Below are 16,124 nucleotides of genomic sequence, written 5' to 3'. Positions count from 1 at the left end.
TGTCCCCAGCATTTTTGCACGTACAAGACAAAACAAACACTCAGGCATGCATAAAATCTGAAATATGCACACACATACACACACACACACACACACACACACACACACACACACACACACACACACAAAGTTGCAGTTACAGCAGGCTCCCCACGCCGAGCGAGCATAATTAGCACACTCGTTAAGCTCATCTGCATCTCTCTTCAAAGGAGATCGATGCAAATGGATAGGATTTAGCCATTGGCGGCAATTAGGCCAAAAAATATCCTAGGCAAGGCAAAGTCGGTTTCATCGCAGGGAATAAATGAATTTTCTGCCCCTGTACTGAGTGCATAATAGAATCCAGAATGAATGCTTTCATTTACTCTCATGTCAAATCAAGTTCTGTTTAATCACATTCGGTACCAGCCTCGTGGTTATCACATAATCCTGGGCTTTAAGGTACAAGTTTAGCTGTATCCTGATATGTCTTATTCCTCTGTGCCATAGAGCTCCATTACTGTCCAAAAACACATCGATGAGCCACACCGTTGCACTGACATGTTCCTTTATTACCATCAACATTTTTTTTTGGACTCAATCCCACTAAGTAGCACACAAAATGTGTATTAAACTGAAAATAGTCCCCAGTGCGATGCATTTACTCCTGTTTAAGAAACATTTGCTAAAAACTACAATGCCCAGCTGTTTTAGAGAATCTAGGAAGACCCTAAATCTGTGATCCAGACCTGTCTACACCCAAATAATGTAGCTGATAGCAGACTTATTTACATGAAACTATTAGTGTACAGTTAAAAGTTAAATGCAGACATATATTGTACGTTCCAGTTCAGCCATGAACAGATTATAAATCCCTGTTATCTCAAATATTCCCTGAAACCTGTAAACACAAAAGATATGGTGTTATCAAAACCAAAAACCTAAATGAGTGTAGTATTATATTTCACCAACTACCATGTATTTTATTTTTTACAGGTATTTAAGATCTTTAATACCACACATTGCCAAGTGTCATGGATTACATTACATTATTATTTACCATTTTGAAATCAATGTTGATGTATTATTTAAGTGTGAGTTGAAAGGATTAGTCTGGGTGTATTCTGTATTTCTGTAATTTTCAAGAAATCCTACGAAACAACCAAAGCCAACAATGAATTGATCCACTAACAATTATTTTTGGTGTATCCACAGCCTGATATAACTCTTTCCTCTGTGCCGTAAGCCTCCACTGTTATTCAAAATCTATTAAAAACAAATCAATCAGCCACCACTGTATTTTATTTGAAGTCTTCTAATATTCTCTGTAAGCTCTATATTTTATCATCATGCCATTTAAAACAAATCATGTGTACTCTAAATGTAATTTGTCGACTGTTCCAACGCAAACTCAAATGGACTGTATGGTATAAACTCTTGGAATTAGTTTGAGTTATGCAGTAATCTAAAGCCCGAGACACACCAAGCTGATAATCAGCCGTTGGACAGTCTGGCGAGGTCAGTGACTCGAGTCTGTTCGGTGTGTTCCGTGCCGTCGTCCGTCTGAGGGGCCGTCAGCCTTCATTTTGGCCGATTTGACATGTATAATCGGCGGGGCGGGCAATGCCGGCAGTCGGACTCAAATGACTCATCTGATTGGTGGAGTGCTAACCCGGAAACGGGGAGCGGAAAGAGCGTGACTAGTGTCTCTCAAAATCTCACGAAAATCTTTTAAACTGACCTTCGTCAATCTGAAATGAAGACAGATTCAGCAACTGCGTGGCCTATTTCTCGCTTAAAATGTTTTCAGAAACACGTTTCGGTGAACTATTTTAGTCCAATATGAGATCGTATTCTGAACAAGCCGCCATGACAGTCTGGCTGTGAATTTCCGGAGAAATCGGACCCACGTGACGCGTTCCTCCAATTAGCTGCCGGTTTTCATTTTTGGGTGACAATACAGATTAGCGCCGCCTTCTGTTATGGAGACGTATTACGTCTCGTCGCTTCGGTGTGTTCCAAGGCACTTTTTTGACCAACTCGGGGAGACTGATCAGTCCAATCTGTCGAGGGTCAGCCGTCTGGTCAGCGTGTCTGCAGCTTAAGTCTGCAGTGGTTTCTGTTATGGGGCTGCAGTATTCCCAATGCCGTGTATGTGTGTGTGTGTGTGTGTGTGTGTGTGTGTGTGTGTGTGTGTGTGTGTGTGTGTTACCCCCCAGGTCTCTCCCCTGTCTGTGTATGTAGGTCAGGGGGCGTGGCCACTCCTCACCTGTGCACTGCTCATGATTATTACACACAGCTGCATCTCATCAACAACCCAATTCTGCAGTATATGAGCAATGGTTCTTCACTTTACCATCGCCAGATCATTCCGTCAGCCTTGAGTGGTAACCCGGCCGTTGATTCCAGCGACTAGGCTCTGTCTAAGTCTAGTTATAGTTTGCTTCGTTGCTTGTTGTTTCCCCTCTGTTTCGGAGGGCTTGGCGTACCCTGTTGTTCTGACCCGAACCCCTAACCTACGGTGGCCGACAGGGGTAAACGCCCTGCAACTTAAGAAAACGTGCTGCAAATACACACAACACAACCAAATACGTCAACACGCTGCAAATATGAAACGATGCAAAAAGAAAAGCACACAAACCCAAAAAACAAATGCAACAAAAAAACGCAGCATCAAGATTACACAACGGAAGTTCTCCAGACCTCTAGAGGGAGCAGCTAAGTGGAAAAGCTTGATTTTCGACCCCACGGGGAGAGAGCGCTCTGCCTTTTTATTAGAGTCGGGTATGGCTGCAGCCTGGAGAACTCCATAGACTGTATATTAAATTCATATTATTATTATTATAAATAACATAATATATTAGTAATATACAGTCTATGCTCCTGTCTCATGCCCTCCCGGCTGGTGCCATCCCCGAGCTTCGGCTTTTCAAAATAAAAGCTGCCGTCTGGTCTGCTATGTCTTCGTACTTTGGTGTTTTGGATGTTTTTGAACTAAACTGTACGGCAATCATGCTAATGAATACAATAACTTTTTCAGCAGATGTCTTACTTACAACACGTTGGAGTTAGCAAAGCGGTTTTGTGTTTATATGTGCGAACGGGATTTATTCAGTTTGATAAATCCCACGGTAAATCGGCTGGTTTACTAAACAGGGAGGGACTATAAATCCTGTCTGTTTTTTGTATTTCAAGAGCGAATTGCTCAATTCACAATATGAATACAGATTGATCACTTATTTTGTTGGTAACCGTTGTTAATCACAATATTAGCCTACACACTTGAGGAGGCCTATACTTCAGTAATGCGCCTTTCGGACCTCGAAATTAAACCCTCTCATGTGATATGGCTTAAACAAACGTCAACGTTAAACGCTGATGCAGTTTTAAATGTTTTATTACCACGAGTTTACAGACGTCTCTGCTGATTGAGTATCACCTGTGACCTGTGTTGGGAAGGATACTTTCAAAACGTATTCTGTTACAGAGTACAGAATACATGCCCAAAAATGTAATTTGTAACGTATTCTGAATACTTGGATTACTTCCACATTGAATTGCATTTTATAAGTAGGAATGCGACCATCACATACAGCTTACTAAACAGGTCTATTCTGGTGTGTTCTTCTGTTCCAACTGGCTGAATGTGTAACTGAACAAGCAGATAGATTTTTGTATTTGTAGTCCCAAACTGCATACTACAAAAATCGAACTGCAGTCTAAGCTACCATGTGCTAATTTTAGCTAACGTTAGCTAACATGTCAAACGGGGCTAGTCTTTCAACGGCTCTGGGGCTAGTAAATCAGCATGTAGGAGAATGTAAAGTCGCACGTCAACTATAAAATAGCAAGGTGACCAGTAAAACTACAGCAGACGACTACCCTTGGCTAAAAATAACTTACTTTAAGATGCTTCTTCAGGTTGTAGGTGGAGTAATTTGGACGCTGAAAGGAAGTTGGTTGCTGGCAAGCAGAAGTTGCACTGCAGTGCACAGTTATATTTCGTTCTCCCTTCTCTTTCTTTAATGTGAAATGCTGTTTGAATTTCCAAGATAGAAACGCACTCCTGCCCTGGCTCTGTTGTGCCGGTTCCGGCTCCATCTTTACCTCTATCAGTGATCACGCAAATAGCTCATTTTTTCGTTTTCATATTGGGGCTTCTGAAACAGAGAAGTATCGTCATGTAATCCATTGATTTCAACAATGTAACTGTATTCTAAATACCAACTATTTAAATTGTAACTGTAACGGAATACAGTTACTCATAATTTGTATTCTGAATACGTAACGCCGGTACATGTATTCCGTTACTCCCCAACACTGCCAGTGACCTGAGCCGAGACACACCCACCAAACAAGAGAAAACATATCTCAAACATAGACTTAATATTTAGTCTATGCAGTTGCTCTCTCTCACTCTCTCTCTCTCTCCCTGTGGGGTCGAAAATCAAGCTGTCCCACTTAGCTGCTCCCTCTAGAGGTATGCAGCGTTTCTCTGTTGCAATTGTTTTCTGGGTTTGCGTGCTTTTCTTTTTGCATCGTTTCATATTTGCAGCGTGTTGATGTATTTGGTTGTGTTGTGTGTATTTGCAGCGCGTTTGCTGAATGCTGCACATGTGTTGTCAAATGAATTAAGTTGTTTTCTTAATTTGCTTGTGTTTTGTCTATTTGCGTGTGTTTTCTTAAGTTGCAGGGCGTTTGCCCCTGTCGGCCACCGTACTAACCCTAACCGATCTCATTTCTCATGCCTAAACCTAACCAACCCAATCAACAAATGCAACGAGTACTAGCCAATCAGAGGCAGAGTAGGGCGAGTCACGACTTGGCCATTGTAGGAACAAAAAATTGGCATGACTCACAGAGCTGTTTGTAGCAGTAGTAGTCCGAGTCTGGAACACTGTATTCTGGAACAGCGACCCTTCATTTACTAGTTAATCCTCGGAACATTGCGTGTTGTAGTTGTCTAACTCCGTTCTCTACGGGAAACAACAACAGACTTCAAGTAAGCAAGCTACACGCAAGTTTTGAAGAAAATTTGGATCGTGCAAGATTTACAAAGAATATGTTTACGGCATTTCCTCTCTAACTGGGACGTTTAGGGACCGATTGGTGGGATTTTCTATGGACAAAATACTCACTGCAATACACTGATAAGAGCTAATGAGGTTTAACCATGTATCCAGCTAATTTAAATAGCTCATGTTACTGTATTGTGTAAACAGTTAACTTCAGTTATTATTAGTACGTGGCGTTTTCTTTTGCAGGGTGCAAATGTTCCACCTAAACAAGTTCCTTCCTGAGACTATTTCGCAGAGACGCTTTCTCTGCGACCAGAGTTTCGCCCAAGACGATTGTGATTGGTTTAAAGCAATGCAACAACCCAGAGCGTTTTTTTTCTTTTCCTCCTATCCCAGAATGTATGTGTGGAGGAGCCAGACCTTCCTCCGCAGCGCTGTGGAGATAGGTCTGGCAATGCGAGACTGTAGTTACACTGACAACTGTAGCCGCTTTCCGACCGGAGGGATTTTTACAGTTCCTAGAACGTAACGTTCCTAGAACCCTTTTCTTCTCGTGTTCCGACTGGACCAATTTGGGGATTATTAAGTTCCTCTGGCAGCTCCTACTTCAGGGCAGGGTCTTTTCTCTTTGTATGAATAAAATAACAGTGTAAAGTGCTATGAATGATGATGAAATAATTACTGTAGGCCTATTTAATAACAAAACTGAAATAGCCTATTCCTTTTGAAATATATATTACTTATCACAGAGTACAGCTTAACATACATTAATGTGGGAAACGTAATTAATTAAAATAACCCCAAAAATGTAATGTGCACAGTGACTAAGGTTACATAAGCATCGCATTTGAACTGTGGGGCTGCCACAGACTCATATTGATTTTGATCAGCGGCGGAGATTGCCCGTCCTTGACTGGGGTCATGAACAAACATCCATCCAGTTGTTGAGTGCTTCCTCTCCCCCTGTCCTCGTTTGCCACCATTGCTCCATTTACCTATAGTTCACGCTTGAGAGAGTCAGTAAGCGAGATACAGAGAGGCAGTGGATAAAGTCGGCAAGCACCTTAATCAAAGCTGTCGTGCAGCATGTATACCAGTCACATCGTGGAGCTTCATCCTATAGGGGCTGCTGCTGCTGCTGCGGCTGCAGCTCAGGTCATCCATCTCGTTCACTTTACCTTGCTTATTCCTCACGTCTTGCAGCTCCATCAGCCTGTTTTCACACCTCTAATGAGCCCCCTTCTGAATGCTTGTTTTTCAACAACACCTGAATCTCTCGGCTGATGGACATGCAGATGCCAGGAGCTAAATTCAAGGCTGGGAGTAGGAGTCGGGGGGGGGGATTTCAACATTATGAGGCTGTTAATATTCTAACAAGGCAAAGGTTGGTTAAAAAGGGGATCAGCATCCCTCCCAGGCTGAATTCCATTCTATCGGAGGAGTTAATTAGCAGAGGAGTAGTGCTTGGCTCTGAGGGGTTTTGGAGACATGTTATGTAGAACAACCCTGTCTCCTAAACAATTACGTTTCCATACAATTGAACATGCATTCTCAATTTGGTTTTGTCCCGGATTAAATTTGTGTCAACACGTTCTCGCACTTCGTGAAAGGGTCAGAGTTTTAAACACGTGGTTAACATAAAACAGGAGGTTTTAGGAAAAGATCATGGTTTGGGTTAACGGTCCGGGTTGGTTCAGTGGGTAGAGCAGGCGCACATATACGTGGAGGTTTATGCCTCAATGCAGAGGTTCAGGGTTTGAATCCGACCCTGTGAGGATTTCCTGCATGTCTTTCCCCCTCTTTCTCACCTAGCTGTCCTATCAAATGAAGGCGGAAAAAGCCCCAAAAAAATCATCTTTAAAATAAGTCATGTCATAATCCACCTGTTAGTTTCTACTACTATCACTACACAGTGTACCTTTAAGTATGTGGCATAAGTTAACGTTATGTAAGTTAATATAAGTAAACGTTGACTTTTGGTTTGACACGGGACAGGAGCTGCGGTCTCCTGGGTGAAAGTCCTGTGTTTGTTTGACCCATCCATCCACCCCGACCTCCACTCTACATGCACTTTGATTACTTTGTAGAAAAGTATTTGTGATACGTTAAAAAATAACGTAATCCGGGTCAAAATATTATTTCCCTTGCATCGTCATTGAGAATTCAGTCAAGTTGCATGGGAACGTCATTTTAAAGGTCCAGTGTGTAACTTGTTTAGTTGTTCATTATCAAAATCTGTGTTACCCATTCACAAACGTTCCCAAGTATTCCTTTTGGCTTGAAATTTTACATTTGCATTCGCATGAACTGAGGTAGACGCTCCATATTCATGCTCCATCTTGAAAATACGTTAGCCGGTAAGGGACATACAGGACATGCTGCTCCGTCTTTCGCGTTTTCGTTGTCACATGATAAACTCGCACGTGCTGCTAATGCTGCTAATGGGTATCGTAGCTTCCCGGCCCCGGTAAGTTTGAAGAAGGAAACATGGAGGACCACACGTATTCAAAATCCAAATTTCAGGAACAGGAGTCTTCTTCTTCGCCCAGAAAAAGAAAAATGATATAGAAAAGAGCAAGAGACCGGCTTTTTGAAGCGTGAAGGCTACCGTAGCTGTAATACGTACTTTCTCGAGTTGATTGCGATATATGATCTCAACGCTAGATGGGAGAAATCCCCACACATTGGACCTTTAAGGAGACAGGGCTGTGTGGGAAGAGGAGAGCAGGTTATTGCCGTGGGCAACCAGAATAAGAGGGAACATTGTTAATGGCTGTATGAGTGTCATGGCTTTTACAGGCTACGACAAAGTTTTCTTTGTTTGGAAAAGGAATAGGAATAGAAAAGAAAGCCTTTGCATCTGCTTCAATGCAGGTTTTTTTGGGGTTTTTTTTACAATCCTGTGCTCATTAGTCTAAGTATCTGGAGAGAAGTTGGAGATGGGAAGCAGGAAGGTGAACCAAAGAGGAGGTGTGCTTTATTGGTACTATCTCAATGGAAAGTATCGGGGGGGGGGGAAACATTTTCACAGTAGAATGTCTTCATACATCAGTGGATCAGCTACATAGGTGACTGGCAGGTCCCTTATTTAATGCTGCTCTGTTCAAGCAGCATAATGGAAGCTAAAATGACCCTTTCCCTGCACAGTCCAATCATGTGCAGGGAACATACAGTATATCAAAACCAATGCTCTCATACACATCCATCCATACATCCTTCCATCCACAGTGGTGTACTTTAATAGCACGTTTTTACTCTGGAACAATATTTTCTATTTTTTTCTTCATTTTCATTTCTAACACTCACCTTAAAATGAGAGCACCCACTGTCCACCTTAACTACACAGTTAATCTATATGCTGCTTTCACAGTAAGACTATTTTGTTCTGCTGTTATCTATAATTGCAAGAAGACATAATTATCTTTTGCCAAGTTTGGCACGAAAGACAGACAAATAAGTCCTATTTTCAGAGTTGCACTCATTTTTGAGGACAAAAAGGTACACATTTTAAGAATATTTTATTAAAACAGAAGAAAATATTGTTCTGTGTTTCTACAAATAACCTGGGGGAGGCAGGTATTGCCATTTTCAAGGTACAATTGTTAAGCAATTAAACCGATTCTTAGATTTGTATCAATTTTTCACTGTTGAAGTGAGTGTAATGTATGTTGCTACAGATCATACAGTCAATCTGTGAAGTATTGTGTTTTTTCTTGTACATTTTGTAGGTTTTTTTTGTTAATCTTTTATCTGTTGCTTGTTGATCTTCTTTTTTTTTTTGCCTCCAGCAAATGTAAAAGCTTTTATAAACTAGCTTAACGTTGAATCAGTATTGCTTGATAAAATGAATAATGAAGACAGCCTGCATACATGTAGGTCTAGACCAGTGGCTCTCTAACTCTCTCTGCCATGTCAAGCAAAAGAACATTTCATGGCCCCTATTTTATATCCACGATGTTCCACTTCAGGGATTGCTCTGGTGCCGCTGGAAATTCCGCCTGATGTCCCTTTTTTCGGCTGGATGTCCGTTACCTTCCTCTTTCTTTGTGTTGTAATTTTAAACTCCGGTGGATTTCTGAGGACTATGGTTAACTGCTCCTCAGATCTCTGCAGGGTAAATCCAGACAGCTAGCTAGACTATCTGTCCAATCTGAGTTTTCTGTCGCACGACTAAAACTACTTTTGAACGTACACATGTTCCACCAAAACAAGTTCCTTCCTGAGGCTATTTTGCAAAAGCACCATGGTTCCGTCCAGGCTTTTAGCACCTCCCAAGACGATTGTGATTGGTTTAAAGAAATGCCAATAAACCAGAGCACATTTTTCTCCCATCCCGGAATGCTGTGTGGACTAGCCAGACCCTCCTCCGCAGCTCTGTGGAGGAAGGTCTGGCCCCCCTTTTCTCTTGTCAACCAATTTAAAGGCTTGGTTCGCCAAATTACCAAAAGATGTTTTTTTTGCTTCTTAGCTGCAGTGGTATCTAGTCACACAGATAGATTTGGGTTAATTTGCCTCCCCCCCAATTCAATGGAAGTAAGTGGAATTTGTGGTGCTCTTAGCATTGAGAGATGGCATTTGACAAAATGAGTCTTTCTTTATCTGCGCCTGGTTACTGTGCAAAATGTGTACTAAATGTGAACTTCAAAAGACTTTTTTGACTCTGCTGTTTTTAACGCACCAGGAAAAGAAGGGTAAGTGCGGTGATTCTTCGCGACATTACTCTGGACATCCACAGACCTCGCCATGAGTCATTTTCTACTTCCTACTGATCTAATAATCCATGTGAAAATGACTGGCACTGTGGTCTGAGGATTATCCAGCAATCCAGGTCACTGTGCTCCCATGAACATTAAATCTGCACTGCCACTTGGGGGCATCGGAACAAGCTGAAAAGACAACACCAACATATTAACACCTAATAGTTATCATATTAGTATAACGCATGGCCTTTAACCCTTGTGTGGTGTTCATATTTTTTGTTTTTAAGCCAGTGTTTTTGGTTTAAGCCAAAAAGCTATATAGAACTGAAAGAAACTGTCCAGTCAGGTAATCATTATTTTTTGGCATTTCTAGGCCTTTATTATTGACAGGACAGCTTAGACTTGAAGGGGGAGAGAGAGGGGGAATGACATGCAGCAAAGGGTCACAGGTTGGAAGCAAAACCGCGGCCGCTGCGGTGAGGACTGAGCTTCTATGTATGGGCGCACGCTCTACCAGGTGAGCTACCCAAGAACCCAGATAATCATTTTCTTTCACATACTCTTTTGATCAAAATATTGATTTGTGCAGCTTGAACCTTTTCCCCTATACCATCCCTCTACTTTTCTATTTCCTTACATCTACACCCTTTTTAATGAACTAGCTACTGCTCCATCCCTCTATGCCAATTGCAAATCCACAAAGTAATCTGTCAGCCATTATGCTCTGTTGTACAAATTGCACGTAGTATTAATCTCAGTACTTTGTATTTGTTAAATTCTTATCTAGATCTGACTCTCTGCTGCTGCAACAATCCCCCCCATGGGGACTATTACGGTTCCATCTAATCACCTAATCTCATAATGCTGAAAAAGTTCAAGTGTTCTACACATCGCGAGCAAATTGTTGCTTTAAAGCCGAACGTCATCCATCTGGAACAACAATGTCGCTCGTGACTGAGTCGGTGAGGTGTCTGTCATTTGGATCCTCTTTCTGCTTCCATTATGTTGATTTAGCTCTGCTCTTTATGCCGTCTCCGTTTCCTGAATGCTTTGCTCACAAGGCAGCAAGCTGCAACAAAAACTACAGGAATGTGAGCAGTGGATAATTCATATATATCAAAAACAATTACAGTCAGCAAAATGTCAGGCCAGGATTAGTCTGCCTAATTGCCTGGCAAATTATGTCTCGTTCTGCTTGTTCTTCATAATGTGCATGTGGACATATAAACACACATAGACGCTGAAGTATGCTGGACAAATGAAACCCACACACGCACTATTGTGTGTGCGTGCGTGTGTGTGTGTGCGTGTGTGTGTGTGTGTGTGTGTGTGTGTGTGTGTGCTAGTTAGACAGTGAGTAAGCATGATGCAACATGCTAGCTTCACGGATGATTCTGCTTCATTGCAGATAATATTTATTTATTTATATTATTTATTTTGGTAGTTTTGGATATCCTTTCTATCCGATGTGTTAGGCATGTTACTTTCTGGTTCAGATTTGATTTACTGTACTTGTCCGTGCAGAGAGATTCTAATAAACATCGAGCGTCATAGGCCCCTGGGCTTACAAGACTAGAATATGTATGTGTGGATAAGTGAGTTTAACATTTGCCGTCAACACTATAAAAGAAGGGGTGGCCTCCTCTATGCTTAGCCTATGTTAAATAAGCACGTTTTGCCTTTATGTGAGTATACTATCTCCTTACCATGAATAATACATCAGTCCTGAGCTCCTCTCTCAGCAGGGTCCAAACACACACACACACACACACACACACACACACACACACACACACCACACAGGCACAGGCACAAGATAGCCATGGCATATGAACCTATCAATGTTAATAATGGCTACATGTGCATATATGATCACAAGGCCATAAACCCAAAGTTTCTGAGGCATGGGAGGTAATGAAAAATGCAAAGTCAAACTGTGCAGGTCTCTTTCTTTATATCTCACTGTGGCAGCCGCCATCAGTGCAACATGCGGAGCTGCAATTAGCACTGGCCGATTCATGGACGTGGGGACTACGCCAGTGCTCAGATGGGTACAATTAAAAAGCAGATGCCAGTCTAGCTAATGGGGTGTGTATGTGCATTAGTGTGTGTGGTGGTGGTGGGGGGGGGGATGCTGAGTTATATAGACAGAAAGGGGAGGGGGCATATGGTGAGAAGCACTGCAAGGGGAGCTACTTTAGTATTAATCTGGCAGGCTCCATGCTGCTAAAGATCAGAGAAGAAGGATATGATCCCCGACCCCAAGGGGCTGGATGCTTGCTGAGGAGCAGAGATATTGGAAAACAGGGAGGGAGGAGAGCGGTGGTAGCTGTGCAAGCTAGGGGAGTTCTGAGCAGGATGGAGGGAGTGGTGAGTCCACAGGGAGAGATTTGAGAGAGATGAGCCGGAGGTGGACGAGGTAAAGAGGGAGTGAACAGGAGTGTGTGCTGTAGAAATATTGTTTTTAAGCAGCTTTGAAGTGGATTCATGTGAAAATGCTAGTCATGCCTTGTAGAGGGAAAACAGAGCTTGTCTACTCGTCAGCAGCGTTGACGCTAACTTTCTGTGACATCAAACTTCCTGTTTTGATGCTTTTAGTTATAGCCTAGAATGCCAGCCCTGGTAAGCGTGTAGTGGCCCTTGATAAAATCAGTACCCGTACAATCGTCTAACTTACAGAAACAGAAGAAAAGCGTCCTTCTAGATAGTAATGCATCATTCTGCTGTTTGCCCCTGTACATGAAGACACACACACACACACACACACACACACACACACACACACATACACACACACAAATATTTATCAATATACAGTATTATGGCAGGGGTCTCACCTCAGGGTGACTGACAACTGACAGTCATGTTCACTGCTACGTGCCATTAACGCTCCATTGAACACTACATAATGCTGAAGCTGTCATTCTGTCGCATGCCTGAGTCATACAACACATTCTCCGTAGCTGGAAAACAAGCCCACAAGAAACGATGTTCCAATGAATTAATTGCATCAAAACATAAGAATCAAACATAAACCCAATCTCACAGTGGTAAGTGAGTATGTGAGAAACAGAACAGGCTGCCTGGAGCCAGGCTGGGTCTAGAGGGGGGCCCTGGGTGGCACCCACCCCCCCTGAAATATGATTGCCCCCCCGGTGCCCTCCCAATCCAATGGGCTAGAGTGCTGTCAATCTGAGAAATTTGATTTCCATTGGATCAGAGTACTGTCACTTTGCTGCCTGTTCTGCCAATCACTGCCTTTCCATTTGGTAAATGGCTAGATACCTTAAACACACATTGTATGGCAACTGTGTACTTTGTGGAAAATTGTGAGGCCAGTTTAGAAGTAAAAACATATTGAACTCACTGTAGAGCACTTGTTGCTGTAAGAAATAAATTGTGTATTGCATTTTATTTCTGTTGTGTTTCCTGTTATCTGAAAACTGTGTTCAGCCATGGTTTTTTTTTTTTTAACTTTGAGGCACGTTTATTGTAAGTGTATTGTACTATATTTTTATACAGTTCTGTGAAAAGAAATCTTCCCAGCCCTTGTCACATGACCTATTAATGTTTCCATGATGAATATCCAAACGTTTGCCTTAAGAGCCCATAGAACATATGTATTGTATTTGGATACACAATTTGTTGAAAATAAAAATGAGTGAAATTAATAACGACGTTATTAACGTGTTTTATTAAGCAAAATGACATTGTGTTGTTCAATCACATCCAATATTTCCTATATTTATAAGCAGATTTTCTATGCTGCATTCTGATAAAATCCCCCGGGCCCACACTTGATTGATTATTTGTCCCCCCCTGTGCCACCCCACCTAAAAACATCCTGGAATCGCCCCTGGCCTGGAGGGAAAGAGTGGGAGAGGCGGAGAAAGTAACGGTAGGAAGAGTGCCGGTTACCGACCCGCAGGGCAGATAACCTCGTGGTGGGCAGGGAAGGTAGAAAGAAAGATAAGAGAAAGAGAAGGGAGAATAAATGTGAAGCTACAAGGAAGTCGAGAAAGATCACCAGCGATGAAGTTCGAAGTGAAAAGGGGTGTAAGGAATTCAGGCAAGGTGTGATGTGTAAGAGGTTTAAAGGTGTAAATGTGAGAACAGGATGAGGGCACAGAGGGGAGTAGGGTGAGATTCTGAACTTCCGGCGTCGTACTGTTTGAGTGAGAAGCGGTTCAAGGATCATCTCTGCTGCAGGAACAGGAGGAGAATGAACACATTTCATTGAAAGTGTATTTGTGGCCCCCCCAAACAGCTCTGTGAATTAAAAGCGCCTGGCATCCGCTAGCTGGAGTTTGTTCTCAGCCATTTGGAATGACGCTTGTAATGCGCACGTGTGCACAGGTGAGTGTTTACGAAACTGCCGTGCTTAAAACTATAGTCACAAACAATCAAATAATTGTTTTTATTTTTGATATTCTATTTCAATCTCCGTGACAGCACGGGCTCTCACAGTCTGCAAACAAGAAGGGATTTGTGGGCATGCTCAATAGGTCAGGTTGCAGGAAAAGTAAATTAGGCAGAGAGAAAATGGGCTTTCTGCATACTCTGGGTGCCTTAGACAGAAAGGTTAATGGCTTTATGAGATTGCAATGTCATATTGTTGCAAACGCCTTCAAGCAAACAAATTATTTGATTGTAGTATTGCAGAATGTAGCAGTTTTTTGCAGCCTGTTGTTAATGAAATATTAAATCCACAGGCATGTGTAGGCCTATATGTGTGTGATAATGGCTTATAGTTACATGGACATGTGTATACATGCTTTTATGTCTGCATTTACATATGCGACAATGTATGCTTTAATGTGCCTGTCTTAACACATTACTTTCTCTTGGTCTGTTCCAACTGTTTAATTTCTGAACGCCGGTTAGTTTGAAAGCCGAGATACAGATTAGAAGAGCCTGAGGTGGGTTTCTGCCTGGGGCTTCGTACCCCAGTCCACATCAAAGGGCCTTCTGACCGGTCACTTGTGCGTAGAACTGCGCAAATCAAGCACAGCCTTATATAATGATGTTCTGGAGGTATAAGATATATTTACATAAACACTACAGAGAAATTCTCCCCAGACCTGCAGCTCCCCCTGGGGCTCTGTAGTGGCAAACTGACCTCTAACACCAACACAAAATATATCAGTGTGTGTAGGGAGGGAGCGTGTGTGTTTTTTCTGTGTTAGGGGAGAACAAAAGGGACCGTGTGTGTCATGATACATGTGTTTGCTACCATGTATCACTGTAGTCCATCAGTGACAAACCACAAGGAGTTGTGTGAAACAGGCAGTGAAGTGTGTGTGTGTGTGTGTGTGTGTGTGTGTGTGTGTGTGTGTGTGTGTGTGTGTGTGTGTGTGTGTGTGTGTGTGTGTGCACATCTAGGTGTGGGCTCAGCTGTCAGGTCTCCCTGGTGGGCCATTACCTCTGATGCTTGGCAAGGGTTTTCAAGTGTAGGACATCAACATCACCCCTGTACATGACGACACACACACACACACACACACACACACACACACACACACACACACACACACACACACACACACACACACACACACAGGTCTTCTGCCTTCTCACCTTGGCCCTGATGGGATATCACAGGGGGAATATACATCCAACACCAAAGACAATTTGTCTTGATAGCCAAGATCGAAGGCCCAAAGCGATCTCTCTCTTCCTCTCTCTCTGCCTCATCTGTGTCCCTTAGGTAGCTGGATGTGTCCAAAGGTAAAAAGCATGCCCGGCTGACATGATGTTTTGGCTGATTGACGACAGGCTGGCTCCCCACATGAGTGGAGAAGCACCCTGTTTCCCTGCCTGGGGTTTAAACGAGGAAGTGAATGAACACTAGCACATGGATGTTGAACACTAAATCTTCTCTACAATGAGATCTGGATGCTGCCTGAGAGCACATGAGCATCATTTGGATATGACTGGAGGTGGCACTCATTATACTTCAGCTTAAGTGACTGCAAGTCGTAGCATGAAAACAAGCAAAGATTGAGCATCATTTTAAAAAAGACTTTTACTAATCCTGTGATGTGGGAAATCCTGGCGGGCACCAGCCCACAAACTATGGATACATGGCTCTGCAGAGGGAGAGTGTCTGAGGCAGATGTTTGGCTGTGTTACGACCCTGGTAATAAGACAGACATGTGGCTGTGCTGCATCCAGAGGAGCAGGTGCTGCCTCCACACAGCCATTACCATCTGCATTGATGAGATCAGGGACCCAGCCATGGTGGATATTATTATCCCTTAAAGTAAAGCATAAAATAATAAATTTACAAGGTGGTGAAGTAAGCAACCCCCCCCAAAAAAAAATCAACATAATATTCCAAAAGGGACCTGTAGTGCTGATTAGTGAGCGCATATCCTGATCTTATTGTAGGCCTATATTATATCTTTTTTTTTAATCTCCTGTGATA

Source organism: Sander vitreus, chromosome 19 (assembly GCF_031162955.1).
Source record: "Sander vitreus isolate 19-12246 chromosome 19, sanVit1, whole genome shotgun sequence".
Lineage (NCBI taxonomy): Eukaryota > Metazoa > Chordata > Actinopteri > Perciformes > Percidae > Sander > Sander vitreus.
This window is presented reverse-complemented; position numbering follows the sequence as displayed.